This window comes from Bos indicus x Bos taurus, chromosome 18 (genome assembly GCF_003369695.1).
Source record: "Bos indicus x Bos taurus breed Angus x Brahman F1 hybrid chromosome 18, Bos_hybrid_MaternalHap_v2.0, whole genome shotgun sequence".
Lineage (NCBI taxonomy): Eukaryota > Metazoa > Chordata > Mammalia > Artiodactyla > Bovidae > Bos > Bos indicus x Bos taurus.
In genome coordinates, this window is record NC_040093.1 from 27847720 (window position 1) to 27866118 (window position 18399).

Genomic DNA, 18399 nt, shown 5'->3' on the forward strand with positions numbered 1-18399 from the left:
ACAGGGGAGGCTTAGCAGGTCCGCCCGGCGTGCACCTTTTGTCTCTCACGCCACTTCCACGTCATCTTAGGCAAAGCCACCCCCCTTCACCTCATTCTTCTTAGCTGTGTAATGTGGATAATCGTATCTAAGTGAGATGGCATAAAACACCTCGTCGAATGCCAGGCATAGAATAGGTGCTCAGTGAAGCTTTTGTATGTGAACTAGGAAACTGCCTCATTTCCAGGAAAAGTTGTAGATTTTTTTTTTCCTTCATTCAGAAAAACACTTAACTCTTACCGAGTGTTTTATTCATCAAAGACTTGGCCTTTTCTTCATGAAAAGTATATCTTTTAATGGGGGTCACTTCTTGATGTTTCGTGTAGCCTGTATTTAAAAACACCAGCCATTTCCTCTAACAGTAAAGTTGCTACACAAGTGAAAAAAAAAAAAAAGAAAAAGCAACAGAAACAATGCCCATTATATTATCTTCAAGCCTTTATTATGTAGGTATTAAATTTGAACTCGGAGGTCGTCACACTCAGAAAGTGTTTCCATCTGGAGCGTTCCATTCTCTATTCTGTCGGTTCAATTAAGCCTGAGAATTTAAATTATCTCCCTAACTCTAAAAATATGTAGAGGTACTTCTGAAAGTAGAAATGATTCCAGGGCTCAGAAGAAGAAATGCCATGGAGTGAATGTGCTCACAGCTCTCAGGCCAGGAGGGCTGACCCTTCCAGATCTTTGAAAGGTTGTGGAAAGACCGTAAAAATCAAATCAAATCAAGTCAAAATAGACAGCCTTTCTCTCAAGAAGAGCATTTGGAAAAGAGGTGGAGGGACGGAAGAGTCGTGTATGAAAAACACAAACGTGCTCAGTGGGAAATGTATTTGTCTAAAAACATTAAATTAAAAACTCCGACAGCATTTCTTCCTTTCTTTCTCTTATTTCCAGTTCATTCTTATCAGAATTCTGTCAGCTCTCAAACTGACATTTTCCTGTTCTGATCTTTTCTCAGATAGTAAAGAGGGATTTTTATTTATTTTTTTATTTTTTTATGGGGCTGATGCAAACAGCAGATCCGCCTACAGAAAAACGTCAAGGACGGTTTGGAGTCCTAAACCCTGACCCTCCTGCCCTCTCCTAACTAGCTATTGACATTGAACTTAAAAAAAGCGGCAATGGTGAGATGAGATAATGCTTTAAAGTGGAAGAGAACAGAGTTATAGAGAGGAAGGTGAGGGGGTGGGAGGCGGGGGGCTTCACAAACTAATGTGCTGCTGGCCTGTGAGTCAAACTTCAGGCTTTGGAAAGTTCAGTTTTGCTTCAACTATGCAGGAAAGAAAATGGGCTTCCTCATCGAGACCAGGTAAGGGGGACAAGAGTCTCTTTGGAGGGAATTCCTATCCCAGGAAATGGGACGTGGTCTCCTTTTCGAGGTCTTTGGGGTCGACGAATTGTCACTTGCCACTTCTGCACTGGACCTGTGAAAGACTCCCTTCTCCCTTGGCTCGTGTCCTATAACAGAGCTGGACTGCGCAATGCTGGGATTTGGAATTTTTAATGTAAATCTCTAAAGGGACTTTCTCCATTGGTTCAGGATGGAGAACTAGAAAGGACACAGCTTGCATTCGGTTCTGATCCCTTTGTTCTCTGGATTCTATCAGCTTTGGCTTCTGTTTACCCTCATTTAAAGAGTCTTCCACCTGAAATTGTGAATGTGACCTGCTTCCTCTCTAGCTGGGAACAGAGATAAAAAGAGGAATGATTTCTCAGAAAAACCTGGCTATTGTGAGCCATCTGTTCTTATTTTCCTATCTCTAGCTCCTGGATGTTCTAGAATATAGCCCTGGCATCTTGCAAAATGTTCCACCAGTTGGAAATGCAGTTTGGGGACCCCATGACCAACCCAGAATAAAATTTATAAGAGAGAAGACTGGATTTCTGGGGGTGGGGGCTAGGATTTGGTTCATTTCAACATGAGTCCTGGCACACCTAGATTCTCTCTTCTCCCCTTTTGGCAATTTATTTACAGAGAGGCTAATACCTTGATGCTCCTGAAAGGCAGGGTGTTACTCTGCTTACACACAAAGAAGTGAGAAGTTCTCTAAATGTTTGCACTCTCTAGAAGCTGCTGGTGTCTTCTGAGCCAAGCCCTGGGGAATCCAAACCCTCTCTGTGCATGCCAAAGGCCAGCGAGCAGAGTGGAGGATTCTAATCACACGATCATTGTTCCCTGGCGTGGGCCGACACCACTGTCTCTGCCTCCTTTATGTTCATTGCTTGAGACACTTGAAATTAGGCCTGACGTAGTGCTAACAAATGTACTTCGGGGAATGAGGCTGCACTGGGCCCTAGGGAATGATCTAGAAGACTTAATAGGTCTTTTCCATCTTTAATTTCCATGGTTCTAAATATGCTGGCTGCTTATAAAGCAGTAGATTGATTTTCGGGCAGACTGGTTAGTTTTGAGAGCACTTAGTGGAGCGGATTTGGCTTTATGTAGCCATACCCCTTGGCCCTGACTTAAGTGGGGACCTGGTTTCTAAGAGCAGCCTCCATATAGCTCCTTTCGCCTCCCTTTGGCAGAGAGCAAGTGGGCAAGGGGTGGTCCTGGGCTCCCCTCTGAGCTCACTGACCAGCCGCTATGGTCTCCACGTACTGGGGACTAAGCCCTGTCCCTTTGGTTATGTGTAAGCAAATCAGAACACAGTGGTGATGCCAGCTTGGCTCACCAGGGCTCACACCCCTCACAGCCCTCTGAAGTAAGCTCAGTGTTGAGGTTCGATGGTAAGCCTGCCCACGACGAAGTCTTCTTGTCCTCTCCTGAAGATCTGATGACTGCCAGGATTACTCTTTGTCTGAGCTCAAGGGAACAAGACTCACCTTAAAGAATGCACCTTTCAAATAGGGAAGTTGCTAAACTGCTGTGCAGCGGTGTGATTTCATATTATGACGCAGCTGGTGAATTCATTTTGGATGTGGCTGTTTGCGGGGGGTGGGGGTGGGGAGTGAGAGGCTTGCTATTTTTCTTTTGATAATTGTTCCCATTGGTTTACCCCACCCCCATCTTCACCATGATGCAAGGAAGCAATTATAGGCAATAAAACAGACACAGCTAAGTCTGGGGAGCAGGGAGGGCCCTCGGATGCTCCAAATTTTCTTTGAGCTCACACATAGATTGCCTTTTTCTGGACATGAGAATTAGGAACAATCTCAGTTTTTCTATCCATAAGACAGGGATCTTATGATCCTGTGATTGCTTGCATCACAGGAAATGTTATAGGGACTAACTAGCTAACATGTTTACTGTGATCTGGAGATAAATACATATGAGGTCCATAGGATCTCTCATAATGGCTGAAAGTGCTCTTACGAAGGAAACCCAGGCATCTGCTTCCTTTGCGTTTTCCATTTCTGGGTGAAATATACAGCTGGGAAAGCTACTTGTGACTAACGAAATGCTGAGACTAATATCAGGCTTTAAACTATTTTATCTGGAATCAAGGAGCCGGTTCTGATGATTTCAACCCCAAGGTCACTGGCTGAACCAGTATTTCAGGTAGAGAAAGGTGACATGTGGGTGAGAAAGGAGAGGAGGCGTGAGGACCACAGGGCAGAGGAAGGGAACAGAGAAAGAGGCGCCAAGAGGGCTTGCGTTATTTTTCCTATGAACTGTCTGAATTTGAAATAATCACGGGTCAGCTTTGGTCATGTAGAAGCATGCCAGCTCCTGGGGTCCTCCCGTTTAGTTTGCCATCCTCTAGAAGGAGGAGGCAGATCCTAGAAAGGGCCTTGTGTCTGCCTTGTGCCAGCCTGGTGGCTCTGCCCTGCCTGGACGTCATAGTCAGAGGCATGGAGGAGGCAAGTATCTCTTCCTCCACCAACCATTTCATCAGGATTCTGTAAGCTTCCTATGTAACCCCTCTTAAAAATCTGAAAATGAAACAAGACATATTTCTGAGGTTGTCAGCAGGTAGATCCACTGGCTTGTGGTAAGTAATCTCTCTGGGAGGAAGTCTTGGCTCTGATGTCTGTGTTGAATGTTCCGAGGCTCCCCCTGGCTGCCCCCAGCGCAGGTCTGTTTGCTGGGCGAGGAGGCGGTGATGATATTGCTTCTAACAACCAGACTGAAGTGTAGCCTCAGGCTGTCTTGCAAAGCCCCCTCCAAACAGCCTCTAATTAATTTTTATCCTGCCATCCCAATGAGTCCCGGGAGTGCAGCAACCCCACAACAAAAAACCCCCATCAAGACACTTGGAGAAAGCTTTGACGTAACACTTGCAGATTTCAGATCTCCAAAAGAGAAACTGTGGCAGGGAAAAAAAAAAAAAACTCTGACCCTCCCCTACATTCTTCCACCCCACTTGTTTCTTCTTTCTCTCTTTCTTTTTCAGTTTTTCATTTTTCCTTTTACAGTGGCGATAAGTCAGACCTTTCTCTGGCTCTCTCTGATCCAGTTTTTTCAGTGAGAACCTCGAGATGCATATTTCTCTTGCTGCAGGAGGAGAAACCCCAATACTCTGGGGTCTGGGACGAGGCTGCCCCAAGGATCCTGCTACCCTTGGAGGGGAGCCTTATGGCCTCTCTGGCTTGCAGGGGGCCAGGCCTCCTCTGGGCTGAGATAACACTCTTTAGTAGACATAATGTTGGAAGCTTAGGGAAGGTTCCACAAAGAACAGTTTTACCCACTGAGAGCATTGGCCTTCTAGCCTTCCCCTTTGGAAGCGCTGGTGGTGGCAGCTCAGTGGTGCTGGCTGGCCGTCCATGCCAGGGGTCTATGCAGAAGCTCTGAAGGCCCCTGTTCAGGTGGCCTGCTGCTTCAGGGATCAGAGACAGACAGACCCGTTCCCCTAGCCCTGGCATGTGAGCCTCAGAGTCCTTCCTGATCACCTTCTCCCACCAGCTTTTCAAAGCCTTCCTGGCCCCTCTGTGTTCATTGAGGATGCTTCTCCTGGGACTTTGGAATGAATTAAAATTTAAGAAGAGCGGCTGTTTGAAATGATGCATTCAGAAGTGTTGAAATTCAAACCACCCTCCGTCCTTGCTTCCTGGGTTTTCAGGACAGAAAGGTTGAGTGACTGTTCCCTTCCTGAGGTCTCAGCAGAGGAGAGTGATCTGGTGCCAGCTGCTCTGGTGTTAATTTCATGATCCCTGGGTACCAAAGAAATTCCTTCAGGACCCGCTTGACTCGACAGCCCCTGAGAAATGGGGCCATTGTTTCTAATGAGCTTTGGCAGTCTGGCTCCTTTAAAAGAGTTAATCACAGAATCACAGGCCTAGAAAAGACTTCTCTGATGGCTCCTCTGGGCCAGGTCCAAGTGAGTGAGAGCTGATCCTGTTTCTGAAGACGCCCATGGAGCCCCACTCCAGTGACTAATCGCTCGTAATTGTCCTCTTTAATTTTAACCTCATGTGCTAGTGTTTGAAACAGATTTCCGTTTGTACCGTCCTCGGAAAAGGTAAAAAGCATTGCTCATCATACAAGCGGGGCTGTTCATTTCCTGCTCCTCTGCTTTTTCCTGTCTCCCTGGACAGTGGCATGGCCCAGTGGTGAAGAGCAAATGCTGGGGAGTCAGACATGCCTGGGTATGAAGTCTTGAGTTTTGTAATTGACAAGCTGTGCTCCTGTGTCTCAGTTTCCCTGTCTGTGAAACTGAGGAAATAACAGCCACCTCACTGGGTTGTTTTGAGGATTAAATGAGATAGTGGAAGTAATGTGGTTGTATTGGTTCAAAGTAATGTGTACTCTTTGGCCACAAGTAAAAAGGCGCTCACTGGAGCGGAGGTGAGTGCACGCAGAGTCTTGCCAAGTGATACTGATGGGCCAGGCAGCAAAGAGAAATGGAAAGAGAACTTAGACAGAGGGTCTGGAGACTGGGGCCCTAGACACAGCCCTGCTATAATCTAGGCTGTGATCGCTCTGGCCCTAGTATTCTAGTCTGTGAAATGATCTCCACCGGTCTTCCTGGCAGGTGGGAGGGGAGGAGAGATGGGACTAGGGACTGCCAACTGGAAGTGATCTTCAAATGTGAGGCGCCGGCGGCCCTGATGGTAGATGACCAACCAACCCCTCGGGCCCACAGACCTGCCTGAGGCCCTGGAGCCCTCTCCAGCACCAAGCAGTGCCCTGACCTTTTGCCTGCCTTGCCCTGCATCCTGGGAATGTGGAGCAGGAAGACGCAAGAGGGAATTTATTTCCTTACCTCTTAGTGCTCACATTTTCTTCGACCCTCAGTTCTATTTTGTTTTGAAAGGGACAGCCCCTGCCCAGGAGGGCTTCTCAGTCCAGAGCAGCAGGCAGAGAGGGTAAGCAATGGCTAAGCCCAGGGCTACAGGGCCACACCCTGCTGGTGTCCCAGCACCGCCACTTTCCCAACTTGGGTTCATGGGCGAGCTGCCCACCTGTCTGTGTTCCAGCACCCTCAGCTATAGAGTGTGGATAAGAGTAGTTTCCACCTGATAAAGATGAAGTGACTGCACACAGTGTGCTTACAACTGTGCTCTGGCACGTAGAAAACACTCAGCAAATATTACGGGTATTATATCGTTAATTGACATTTTCTAGTCCAGGCAGTGGTGAAGCCTGACTAGGAGAGCTACAGAAAACTTCACTTAGGGAAGACACTCGAGTCCAGTGGGTTCTTAAGCTCCTGGGGTGGAGGGCGCATGACTCATTTGAGGAAATAGTAAAGGTTCTGAACTCCCTCTGCAGAAAAGTTAATATGAACCCCAAATTTCACATATGTTTTTCTGGGGATTTCAACACAACCATGGAATTGCTGGGATCCATAGACCTTGGTTAGAAATGTCTGTTTTATTGCCTTCTTATTTATGAGGCCATCAGGATTATCCAAACACAGCTTTGGATATATTAAGGATGCTAATCTGACTTGAAAATTATATTATGGGTAACATCAACTGGTGAGCCAAAAAGAAAATAAAGTGTATGATGTAACTGAACTGGAGCTAGACTTTATACGGTCTTTCTCAAGCAGTATGCTTCTGACAATGCCATTGCAACTTTTGTTGAAGCCTGCGCTGCCCTGAGAGAGCCTCGGAGAAATTCTCTCTCTCCTTCTTTCCCACCCTTTGGCAGCTGCAAATAGCCAAGGGTCACTGTGTTAAGAATTCCCAACTCTGGAGAAGTGGAATGTCAAAGTTGTGAGCCCCTTATTTAACTAAGAAAGTTTCCTTATTTCGAGTGAGATAAAGAACTTTCTTATGTACGGTGTTTACAGGCTAGAGTTTGAAAGAACTTAAATTAAAAAACAAATAATTGCGAATATGCCCTCTGATATGAATATATCCTGTATGGCTCATTGTAATTTGGTAGGAATTAAGGGTTGGACCCAAAGAGTTTAATTTTCAGGTTCGACAGAAGCATATTTCAAGTCTCCCCAAATACCTTCTTAACAAATACCACCTTTGGCATGGTTTTGATTTACTTCTCTACTTCTGTACCATTGGCTTTGCAAAATTAATTTGCTGGATAGAAATATCTTAAATCACTTTCCCACTAAACCATGATTGTTCCAGAGGAAGCAAAGGGGGAACCCTCTGTTTTCACTATCAAGAAATGATAATCCACAGAAAAAACTGACTGAAAGCTACACACAGAAATAAAAGTAATACCAATATTTTTCTTTCTTAGAGAAAGAAAGGCCTAATGGGGAAGAGAAATGCAAGTTATTAAATATATTTCAGTTTCTCCACTATTATGTATAGTTAAATAGGCTACAGAGAGAGAAAGGATGGGTGCAGGTGAGAGATTGGAGTCCAGAATAATAGGAAATGCAGAAAAAAGCATGAGACCATGACTGAGCAAGGTGAGAGGGAAATGGTGGATGGAGAGGGGATATATTTGGGTAAGACGGAACAAATGGTGAGGACAGGGAAAGAAAACCACAGCCACTAATTACCTTCTGTGCACATGTATATCTTTCTATCTCCCCCACTGCCAGATGGATGGCTCTGCATATTAGGTACTCAACCAATAAAGAGAATCAAAGAGACTCGATCTTTGCCTGGGTTCGATCCCTAGTCCAGGAACTAGATCCCACATGCCGTAACCAGTTAAGAGTTCATGTGTCGAAACTAAAGATCCTCTGTGCCTCAACTAAGACTGGTGCACCCAAATATAAAAATAAATAAATAAAAAATAAACACTTAAAAAAAATCCAGAAGCTTTGAAATTAGTTTTGACTTAGATGTGCATTTTATCTAGGCTATGATCTTATCATTATTATTAACTGCCATCTGTTTCCCTTGGAATATTGATTGAGTGTGTGTGTGTGTGTGTGTGTGTTGTTTAAATGCTGTTCGCAGATCTTCAACTGCTTTAATCCTACCCTTCAGAAAGTCTACCCCAAAGGAGATAACTAGAGCTTTCCTACTTATGATGGTGGGGTGGGTAGCATTATTCTTAGGACTAAGGTAGGAGTGAGCAGAATCAGATCACTGTGAGGTTGTGACCTCCTCTGTACCTGGGCCAGCAGATTCCCATTCTGATGCTAGAGACCGTGATAGAGCCTGGTGATAACATATCTGTAGATTTCAGACAACTGCTTACACTTCTTTGGAAACTAGTTTCTGAATTAAGGATTGAAAACATAAAGAGATGAGAAACAAAGGAAGAGAAAGATTAATGTTTTAGTCAACACTCAACAGAATATCAATCCTGGCAAGTAAAAGAGTGTTGACATGGTTTGAGAGACTCAGGATTTAGCAGAGCATTTGAGTTGGCATACTGTGCAGCTATTGAATGAAAATGTTCTATATTTGGTTAATTGGCCTACACACCCCTTATAATTACCTCTAGCCCCAAATAATGGATTGATACTCTTTAGGTGGCCCTTAAAAAATGTCATTCACCAGAAAGAGGCTTAGAGAGGACTCTACCCCATTGTTTCACTGGTGCTTGAAATAACTGCAAAGGGTCCCGCATCATGAATGATAGGCAGTGAGCAACATTCCTTGAATAAACAGGGAGCCAAGAGCTCCTGGATGGTAGGCTCTCGGGAGAGCAATGGAGCCCAGACTCTGGCATTAATATGGTGACCCCTAGTGTTTCCTGGTGGTAGCACCACTTGGAATCACACCAGCACCCTGGCCTATGTAGGGCCTCTCCATAATCTTCTGATTGAAGGAGTTATTGCCCATCATAATTGTTTACGTCTTTAAAACCATCATGTTAAACAAAACCCTCTTCAACTTTAATGCATTTTCCTGCACAATATCCATATCCAACCCCTGCCGAGCAGAGTTGTCTTGACATTGTTTTTTCTTATAATGTGCGGCCTCCTGTCTAAGCATTTCAAAGATCAAGACATATCAATTCATTACTGCGGTTGCAATGTCATAAACAATGGGTAATGGCATCAGTGGATGAACTGTTAGAGGAGGTGGGTATTGCTCTGTTCACGGTGTGGGCCCGATCAGCAGGGATTTCCTCAGGGAGTACATCATGGAGCAGACAGACAAGCAAGCTGGGTGTAGCACAAGTACTCATCTGTCGTCTGTTGGATTTTTCACCTTGCTGATTCAATGGACATGAGCTTGGGCAAACTCTGGGAGATAGTGGAGGACAGGGCGGCCTGGCGTGCTTCAGTCCATGGCGTTGCAAAGGGTGGGACCTGACGTAGGGACTGAATAACAACAAGAACCCTCGTTCAGACATGGCAGAATATATAGGCACGAAGAAAGTGACATGATTCCATGTGCTCGTGTAATTACGGAGAAGAGGAAAGTCAGACTACCAGATAACCCAAGCCACCTAAACTACCTCTTCACTACTTATCAGAAAGTGTTTTTCTGGGGCCTGAAGTGGACAGATTTCTCCTAAATGTGATATATGTCTTCATTTCCCATGCTACATAGTACAGGGAGACACAGCCTAAGAGTAAAAAAAAAAAAACAATTAAAACTAGTTTAGGTGGATGAAGGTTGGAAGGGATGAATTGTGATGAATAGTAACTGGACTTAGGGTGATCAGCACTTTGGAGTATATGTACAGATTCTGAATTATAATGGAGTGTATACAGATGTTGTGTATCTGACACATATTAAAAAATTAGTTCATCGGTTATCAGGAAACATACCCAACATATCGTAAATGGGCTGGGAACAGGCTGGAAGTTGGTTCACATCTTCGTCCTTTTCACTTGATAGTTACTGCCCTGGTTTCATCAGATACGAAAGATTCTGCTTGTCAGTGTGCCAAGTGTACTTGGGTATTGGTAAAGGGAAAGGAGATAAGTAGGATATTTTATTTGGTGTTTTAACACCCAAATCTCAATTCACCAAGACTACAAGTCTTTTAATTGTACAAACACTCATGGCTACTTTTTTCTCTTCCAGGCGGGTGTCTTTTTTTTTTTTTTAAAGTTTCATCTCCTGTAGCTTGAGTGACACCAACTGACCCAAAATAGAGGCTAATGATCAGTTTTCATTGTTCTATTGCTAAACAAAGGACAGAAGTTACACACACACACACACACACACACACACGCACAAAGCAACTGTAATGCTATCATTTCAATCAGTTCTTAGGTAACATCTTTAGGGTTTCCTTTTTCTTGATTGAGACCTTGGGGGGATTCATTGTGCCTGGCTCATCCTTCTCTATAGTTAGCTTAATTTACATACCAGATGGCTATGTAAGGAGCAAGGGCCATTATCACCACCGGAAAGGACAGAGATGGGACCTTCACCCATCAGCAGGAAGGAAGTAGGTTCTCCCAAGCAAAGTCGACTGCATTGGATCCCTCCCCTCATCTATTTCTTTGTGATACTCAAATATGATTTTATAAAAATCAGTTTGACCATCGCAAAACGAATTATCAACATCAAAAATATCAATATGATGTCATTTCAGATTTCAAAAGTTATACAGAAAGAAAGAAAAAGCAGAAGCAGATTTAATTATCAGCTCAGGGACTCAACTATATGAATGTTCCTAGACTGCAGAGCTGTAGCCTCCAGGCTGAATATATCCACAGTCATCTGCGAATGGGCGGAAGCTCTTGGGAAGTGATGTCCAGATTCAACCACATTGTCACTTTCTTGGGGAAACACTGCTAATGTACAATCAGAAAGGATGAGGATAGTTTGTGGAAGCAATACGCATGGTCCCTTGTAGAATGGAGGAAATGGGCTATGCTTGGGTATCAGGGGATAGAAAAACTGTGTTGGGGTGGACAGCCAAAGTAATGAAGAAAATGCCATATTTATTGCTTAACTGGAATAAAACGGATGGTTGTCTAAAATAAAGCCGTTGTACCAAGAAGTTCGCAGTCCACTGCATCTAGTGGCTTGTTGGAGTGATCCTCCTGCCATCTACGCCAATAGCCTCTTGTTTCCGAGGAAGCCCGTTTTATAGAAACACATCAGAACATCTTCTTTTACCTTTTGACAAAATGAAACTGTGTCCTTGGGAGTTTCCCACCCATTGCTCTCTTGGCTACTTCACTCCAGTACTATTTCATTACTTATTGATTTTTCAATGCCTCTCTGCATGGCTGTAATTTACACAAGTCCTTATAGCCCTTAGCGATTTTTAACACCTCAAGGTAAGATCACTGAGTCCACTAGAGAGACAGTCGGCTACTATCTTTTCTGGAATGATGAAAAATTGGCGAATCTTATCACTGAAACAGGTACCTCTGGGAGGCCTGGTTGGATGAAAGGGAGCCTCACAAGAGTTCAGATGCACAATGAGAGCATGAAGGATGCTAACTCCAAAGTGAGTGTTGTTATTCCTGATGTGCTGCTGAATTCCATGTAACTTTTATTTCAGAAATAAGGTAAAAAGTGTTTTGCAGATTGGCAGTACTTAGTTAAAAAAAAAAAGAGTCTATGAAATAACCCTAAAGCTGATAAATCTGCATCTATTACGATCTTTTTAAAAAGAGAATCGCCACTCTTGTCAATTTGTGAAGTAGAGGCTTGCCTTTTGTTGTGATCAGTGTTTCATATGGAAGAAATGGAAGTGAAAAGAAATGTGCAAATGATGGAAAAATAGAATAAAATGATAAGTGCCCTTGTGAGAGGTTCTGTTTGAGTATTACACATCAGTGTTAAAAAGAGAGAAATAAACTAAAAAAAAAAAATGTTATTTTTTTCCAGGCAGGCAGAACTTAGGCTCACAGTAATCAAATCAAATCAAGTTGGTAAAATTTCTATTCTCACATTTGGACTTTATTATTTGGCTTTTAAAAGTTTATAATTAAAGATTTTAATCAGCTATTAAATATTTCTAGGGAATACTTTTTATTTTACCCATAAAATCCCTTCATGAATTTCTATTTCATATATTTAGAGTTATGGTGGGAATGTGATTGTAAATTTGAAGGAAGAATTCAGTATTATTAAGTAATCATATGAAAATGATGTGATATATTTTCACTCAAATATAGAGTTGAAATCTGTCTTGGCTTCTTCTATAAAATAATATTAAGTTAAAAAAAAAATCCCCTGAAGGAGTATATCTTAGATTGGCTTTGTAGAGAAGTCATAGTCAGAAAAAAATCTCAGAAGTGTCAGATCGTTTACACAGTATTAATGTAGTTTACCTAGCTCCATGACCTGGAAGCCATTTTTAGATGGTTCTAAAACAATGAACTAATCAATCTAATCAATATATAGAATTATAGATTAAAAAAAAAATCTTAAAGGGCGTTCAGGAATCATCTGGGCCAATCATAGTTTAATTTCTTGAAGTTGGTGAAAATACAATCAAAGGAACTATTTGTCATTTTAAAATTTAGAAAAACTCTAATTTTTATGATGTATTTTATTTTTTAGTTGTTTATTGCCACTTATATTATTATTGTTAGTTTGTGGTTCTGTGTCCTTCACCTAACTGTATCACTTGATTTTGCAACACACTAGAATTTATTGTGGCTATCATAATGGACAATGGGCATTACTTGCTGTCTTCCCTTTTGGAGTAGGCACTCTAAACTTCTCTGGGCGGGGGAGTGTCTTACCCTGACAGTCAGACATCACACCACCCTTCCTAGAATGATGGACCCAAGCTGAGACAATGAGAGCCCAATCCAAGACATTGCTGGAGCTGTTGGCAATGGGAGGCTCCCCTTGGGGTAGTTATATTGGTAGATGTGAGCCCGGAGCTGCCAAGGACTATTACATGCAAATAGTCCACCTGGAAATGAGGCAAACAGAACCTAGGAGGGTGTGAGGAGACAGAGGAAGTGAGATAGATGTTATATTTGAGCTGGTGAATCCAGCTGAGCCTAAAGCCACCTAGCTTAGGCACTTGGTATACGAATTAATATGTTCCTAGTTTTACTAATGTGAGTTTGGTTCCAGTTCATTTCAACCTAAAGAGCCTGATTAATTAAGGCAATTGTGTCTATGAACAATCTGCATCTTTCAAATGAATTTCTTTTTGTTCTAAAATAAATCTGGAATATTCAGCCTGGTTCACTAAATTCAAACGGATTTAGTGCTTTTGTTGCCCATTTGAGAAGAAAATGTTGCTAAAACATCTTAGACTTGACCCTGCAAACTGCCTTGGTCTGAGAAAGACTCTTCTAGTATAATAAAAGAGTGTAAAAAAATCCTTAAAAATAATAGCAGTGAGGAAGATTTGCTATTTTTGTTTTGTATTATTTTAGGTAATACTGAATTATACAAAATCTCCTTAAAGAAAGGCACTGTGTTTCACTAACATCTAAGTTAGCAGACAAAGAGCTAGGTGCAAACTAGGCATTTGGGGGGTTAAATTATTAGAAAAAAGTCCTGACAGTTATCAATGCTTCTGTGCATGCATGCTAAGTCACTTCAGTTGTGACTGACTCTTTGTGACCCCCATGGACTGTAGCCCCCCAGGTTCCTCTGTCCATGCAGTTCTCTAGGCAAGAATACTGGTGTAGGTTGCCATACCCTCCTTCAGGGGAACTTCTTGACCCTGGGATGTAACCTGCATCTCTTATGTCTAATGCATTGGCAGGCGGGTTCTTTCCCTCTAGAGCCACCTGGGAAGCCCTATTAATGCTTACTATACATTAAAAAAATAAAGGCATTTATGGCATGCTAGTACTTCTGAGGACTTTAATGCAATCTATGGATGATTAGACTATTCTCTGAAGATTGACAAAATTTCCAGAAAACACCAAGGACATAAATCACTGGGAAGAAACTTCTTTTTCTGTGGTTCACATGACCGTAGTTTGAGAAAAGACATTTAAATGCAGAGATTTAAGCTCATTACTATTCTTACTATGACTGCTGGAGTCCAACAGCCACTCCTTACCTAAGAATGATGGGTAAGGATACAACCTTGTTAGAATTCATAGATGCGGCCCAGATCGAAACAAGACTAATTATTTCTGAGCTCTTGAAATTCTCTCGAATGAGTACAGTGGAAAGAACGCCATCATTCTGAACTAAGTATCTCTTAGGTATTTATTTCCTAACCATCTTTTTCTGACACTAACTGCTGGTCGAAATGGGAGGCCAATCAAAAGCCACATGGGAGAGAGATCTGAAGCCAGAGAAGAAAATATGAATTTACTCAGGGCAAATGGCTCAAAGGGTTTCTGTACTAAGGAAGCCCAGCCATATGGCCAAGTTGGCCCAGAATCAAAATCAAAGTCATAAAACCATTGGTATGGCAGGGGAGGAGGTTGGGGCTCCTGGAGTCAGAATGACTATACTGTACCACTGAGAACTGGGCCAGCCAGATGGTGCTGAGGGAGCCAGACGGAAATTCCACAGGAGGAAGATGGACTTTGCCCCGTTTCACCTTTTCAGACACACCTCTCTTCCAGCTACACCACTTGTTGGCTTTCTGCGTGATTCACTTTTTAGATCTCTCTGCTTGTGATCCTGCTGATCCCTTTGTCTGGAAGGCTGCCTCCTTTGCTCTTCTCCCACCTCCCATTACAGTCCTAACGTCCTGCCCACCTTACTCTGCTTTCATTCTTAGCTCTCCTGCATGTTCTGAGCTACCTGGGGTGCCATAAAGCTCCAACACTTTTCTTGCCTCCATGTCTTGACCTAGCTTGTCTTTCTTTTTCTTTTCTATCCTCTTCATGATCTCCTCAAACTATTATTCAAAATCCGCCTCAAGCATCACCTCCTTCCTGAAAGCTTTTCTTGATCTCTCATTCCAGTTTAGAAGACTCTCCTCTGGGCTCCTCTAGCCCCTCCTAGAGTCTCTTTATGAGCACTCGCTCCACTCTCCTGTGGCCATTGATCTACATCTATATCTCTTCTCTCTGCACAGGATGGCCTCGACAACCAAGATCATGCATGCACTGACTCTGCGGTCCTCTTACTTAGCGCCTGGGGCTTAGGGGGAAGGGCAGGTAGATGGCTGGAAGGAAAGAAGGATACCTTAATCCTTCAAGGCCATGCTCTATGGTCAGTTCCTCTGGGAAGTTCTATGACCCCTCCCATCCTGTTGCACTTCACACACACTCACACACACACACACACACACGATATTTAAAAAATCCCCAGTTTGACTTGCATTATGACCAGGCCCCACCCTCTCTCTCAGCAGACTATAAGCTCTTTGAGGTTAGGATTCAAGGCATCTTCATCTTTATATCTCTAGAGATGCCTTATCTGTAGAGCATGTACACCTGTTTCTGTTCCACAAATATTTATGGAAAGTTAGGTAGTATCACTTGGTCATAAGAATATGAAAGCCATTCAAACAAATCTCATTCTGGACAGGAGAATCTTTCTAGCTTTGTATATTAAGAAAGCTGATCTAGCAGACATAACTAGTGGGTGTGATGAGAGTAGGGTAATGCTTATGGTAACAATACTAGCTAATGCTTACTCAGCACTTACTGTAGGACATGTGCTATTCTAAGGGCCTATGTGTATACAGCCATCAAGCAATAATGCTCTGTGGTACCTGAGCATGACTCTGGCTGGAGGTACAACCGTGCCTCTGTAACTCAGGAGACAGGTGGATCTGGTGAGTTTCAGGCTTGTATATGAAAGCTGAGATTATATGCATTTGTTCTGAGAGTCAGCAGAGAGCCTCATCAGTTGGTCTCTGCCCACACTTGAGTTTTTTAAGCCAAAATTACTTCAAATTCTGTTAACCTGTAATTTTGCAACTTGAAGAGATTCCTCTCTGAATTCCAAGATGTTTCCAGTAAATAAACAGCAGGAAAGAAAGACAACCATGGTGATGTTCTCTACTAACTCTAAGAATGAGTTACCACATAGCATCCTAATAATATTGAGTGTTGATTCTGTACCAGGAGTTCTATACAGAGGCACCCTCCACCTCTTTCAAGGCTGTGTTGTGGATTAAACACAGGAAGGAGCATAAATAACCTAGCCCAGAAAACACTCAGATAGTGACCTGTTACTACAACACTCACAATAATGCCCAAAGGATAAGCAATGTTTCCCTCGCTCTCAAAAGATGACAGTGTTGCAAGAGAAGGGAGGCAACTTGCCCAAAGTCACACCATTAATAAATGGCTGAGTCAGAATAAGAATCCAGATCTGAGTCTTTGTTAATCATTAACTTACAAGGAAGTTTAATCCCTACTACAACTAAATCATTTTATGACCCCAGGAAAGTGATTCCCTCTCCGAATTTATTGTGGGGAAAAATTAATAAATGGAGTAATGAATTTGGGCCTGATAGAGCTTCTGAGTCCTAGGACTTGAGATGATCCTGATCAGTGGTCTGGACCAAACTCCTGACTTGAGGACTGAGTCCTGAAATGTAGTAGCATCGAATGAAATTTCAGAGGCCTCTTGAGGAAGGGAATATCTGACCCACCTTGTGATCTCACAGGGTTGTTACCAGGAATAACTAATAAAAAAGCCTAAGATGTGTCCAAGTGCCACAGTGACAGATGTGACTATACATAAATTAGTCTTGCAGAAAGCTACTTGCCTGGGGTCATCATAAATTTCCTATGGTGCAACACACGACTGATTGTATTTACTTTTGCTCTCTGTCGGGTAGAGAAGTGTGATAGGCCAGTAAAACGATTTAGTTGGCTGGTAAATTATCTGCAAGATTGATTAAAAATAGGAAGCAAGCAATTGGCAAATTGTCAATGCACAGAAAAGAATACTCAATAACTAGACTCAGAGATCAAATTAGTTTAACACAGGGCACCATTTCAGGAGGATGTTTCATTGAACTCTTGTGATATTGTTTGGACTGAAATTACTCTGTGCATGTGTGTGTGTGTGTGTGTGTGTGTGTGTGTATGAAGCAGACGTGTAATGTGGTGCTCGTCTTGGCTCTCAATTCAAGATTAGGAAAGCAGTAAAGATAATCCACAAGGGACAGCCGTCCTTAGTGCTCATCATTCTAAAAGAGATCATTTGGTGGAAATTAGAAAGAAAACATCAGCCATGTAATAAATTACCCTGAGTATCCCAAGAATTGGAAGCTGGCTGCTATTGTTCCCTCTTCTAATAAATGATGTGCCTAGATTATACCATCACTCTAACATGATTATGTATGCAAATGATGCAGACAGTTATACAATTTACAATTTGGCTGAAATTGTTAGAGAACTGGCAAATGGACTTTGACAAATCGCAATTTGAGGCTTTAAAAATGAACTTTTATCACAGAGCAAGAAAACAACAGATACTCAGCTGTGCTTATGTAAATTCCTTGAGCGACATATAATAGAGACGCAACTGATGAATGCTCAACGACATTTAAAGACTAGCATCAACCCCTTCTTGTGGGTGGGAAATAGATGACTCAAAGATTGCTCTGGTCGAATAAAATATTGGATTAATAGGGAATTATCATCTATACCACACATGGATTACCAATTTTAAAAGAATTAGACCTCAACAAAATACATTTAATTTAATCTTTCTTTGATGAGTCAGAGGGCACTTCAAGATCTTGCTCTGCCCTCAGGCCATCATTATGAACCACTATTGATACTGGTGAGGCCTGGGAGATAGCTAATAAAGAGATCTGGTCAACAGAACACAGGAAAACAGGGAGTCTGCTGTTTTTAGACATTTATGTCAGGGTGTTTCCCTTTCAATTTTGATCTCTTTATATCCCCAAGGAAGCTTACAGCTCACTATTCCCTTTCCTGTCTAGGCCATAGCATGGTTACATCATAAGAAGGATTTCTCAAGATTTTTCATTCAAAGATTCTTAGTGGCATCTGGAGTCTTCTCCTTCACTATCACGTATTCAGTATTTTTCTATTAAACACATTCACAATAATTTTTCTCCCCATTCTCCTTTTTCTTCTTCTTCTTACATGTGGTCGCAGTCTCAATATACAACTAAACAGAATCCTTAGAAAGGATCTATTTGTGCAGAATTATAAAAAGAGAACTAAACACGACCTGTGTCTTCTAAGAGGTACTATCTCAGATGTGCTGATACACGTACACAGAGAAAGGCTGTCCAGAAATTCTAGAGAC

General features: G+C 42.4%; 2 long non-coding RNA genes across 2 annotated transcripts in view; one reads left to right on the plus strand and one right to left on the minus strand.

Moving 5' to 3' along the window:
- Positions 1-18399, minus strand: part of LOC113876656 — a 133629-nt gene that overhangs the window by 73075 nt on the left and 42155 nt on the right. The window lies entirely within an intron of this gene.
- The window catches only part of LOC113876655, a 117120-nt gene continuing 99959 nt past the window's right edge, over positions 1239-18399 (plus strand). Inside the window, exon 1 of the long non-coding RNA XR_003506553.1 lies at positions 1239-1348. This is a non-coding gene — a long non-coding RNA (uncharacterized LOC113876655). The remainder of the gene's footprint in view (positions 1349-18399) is intronic.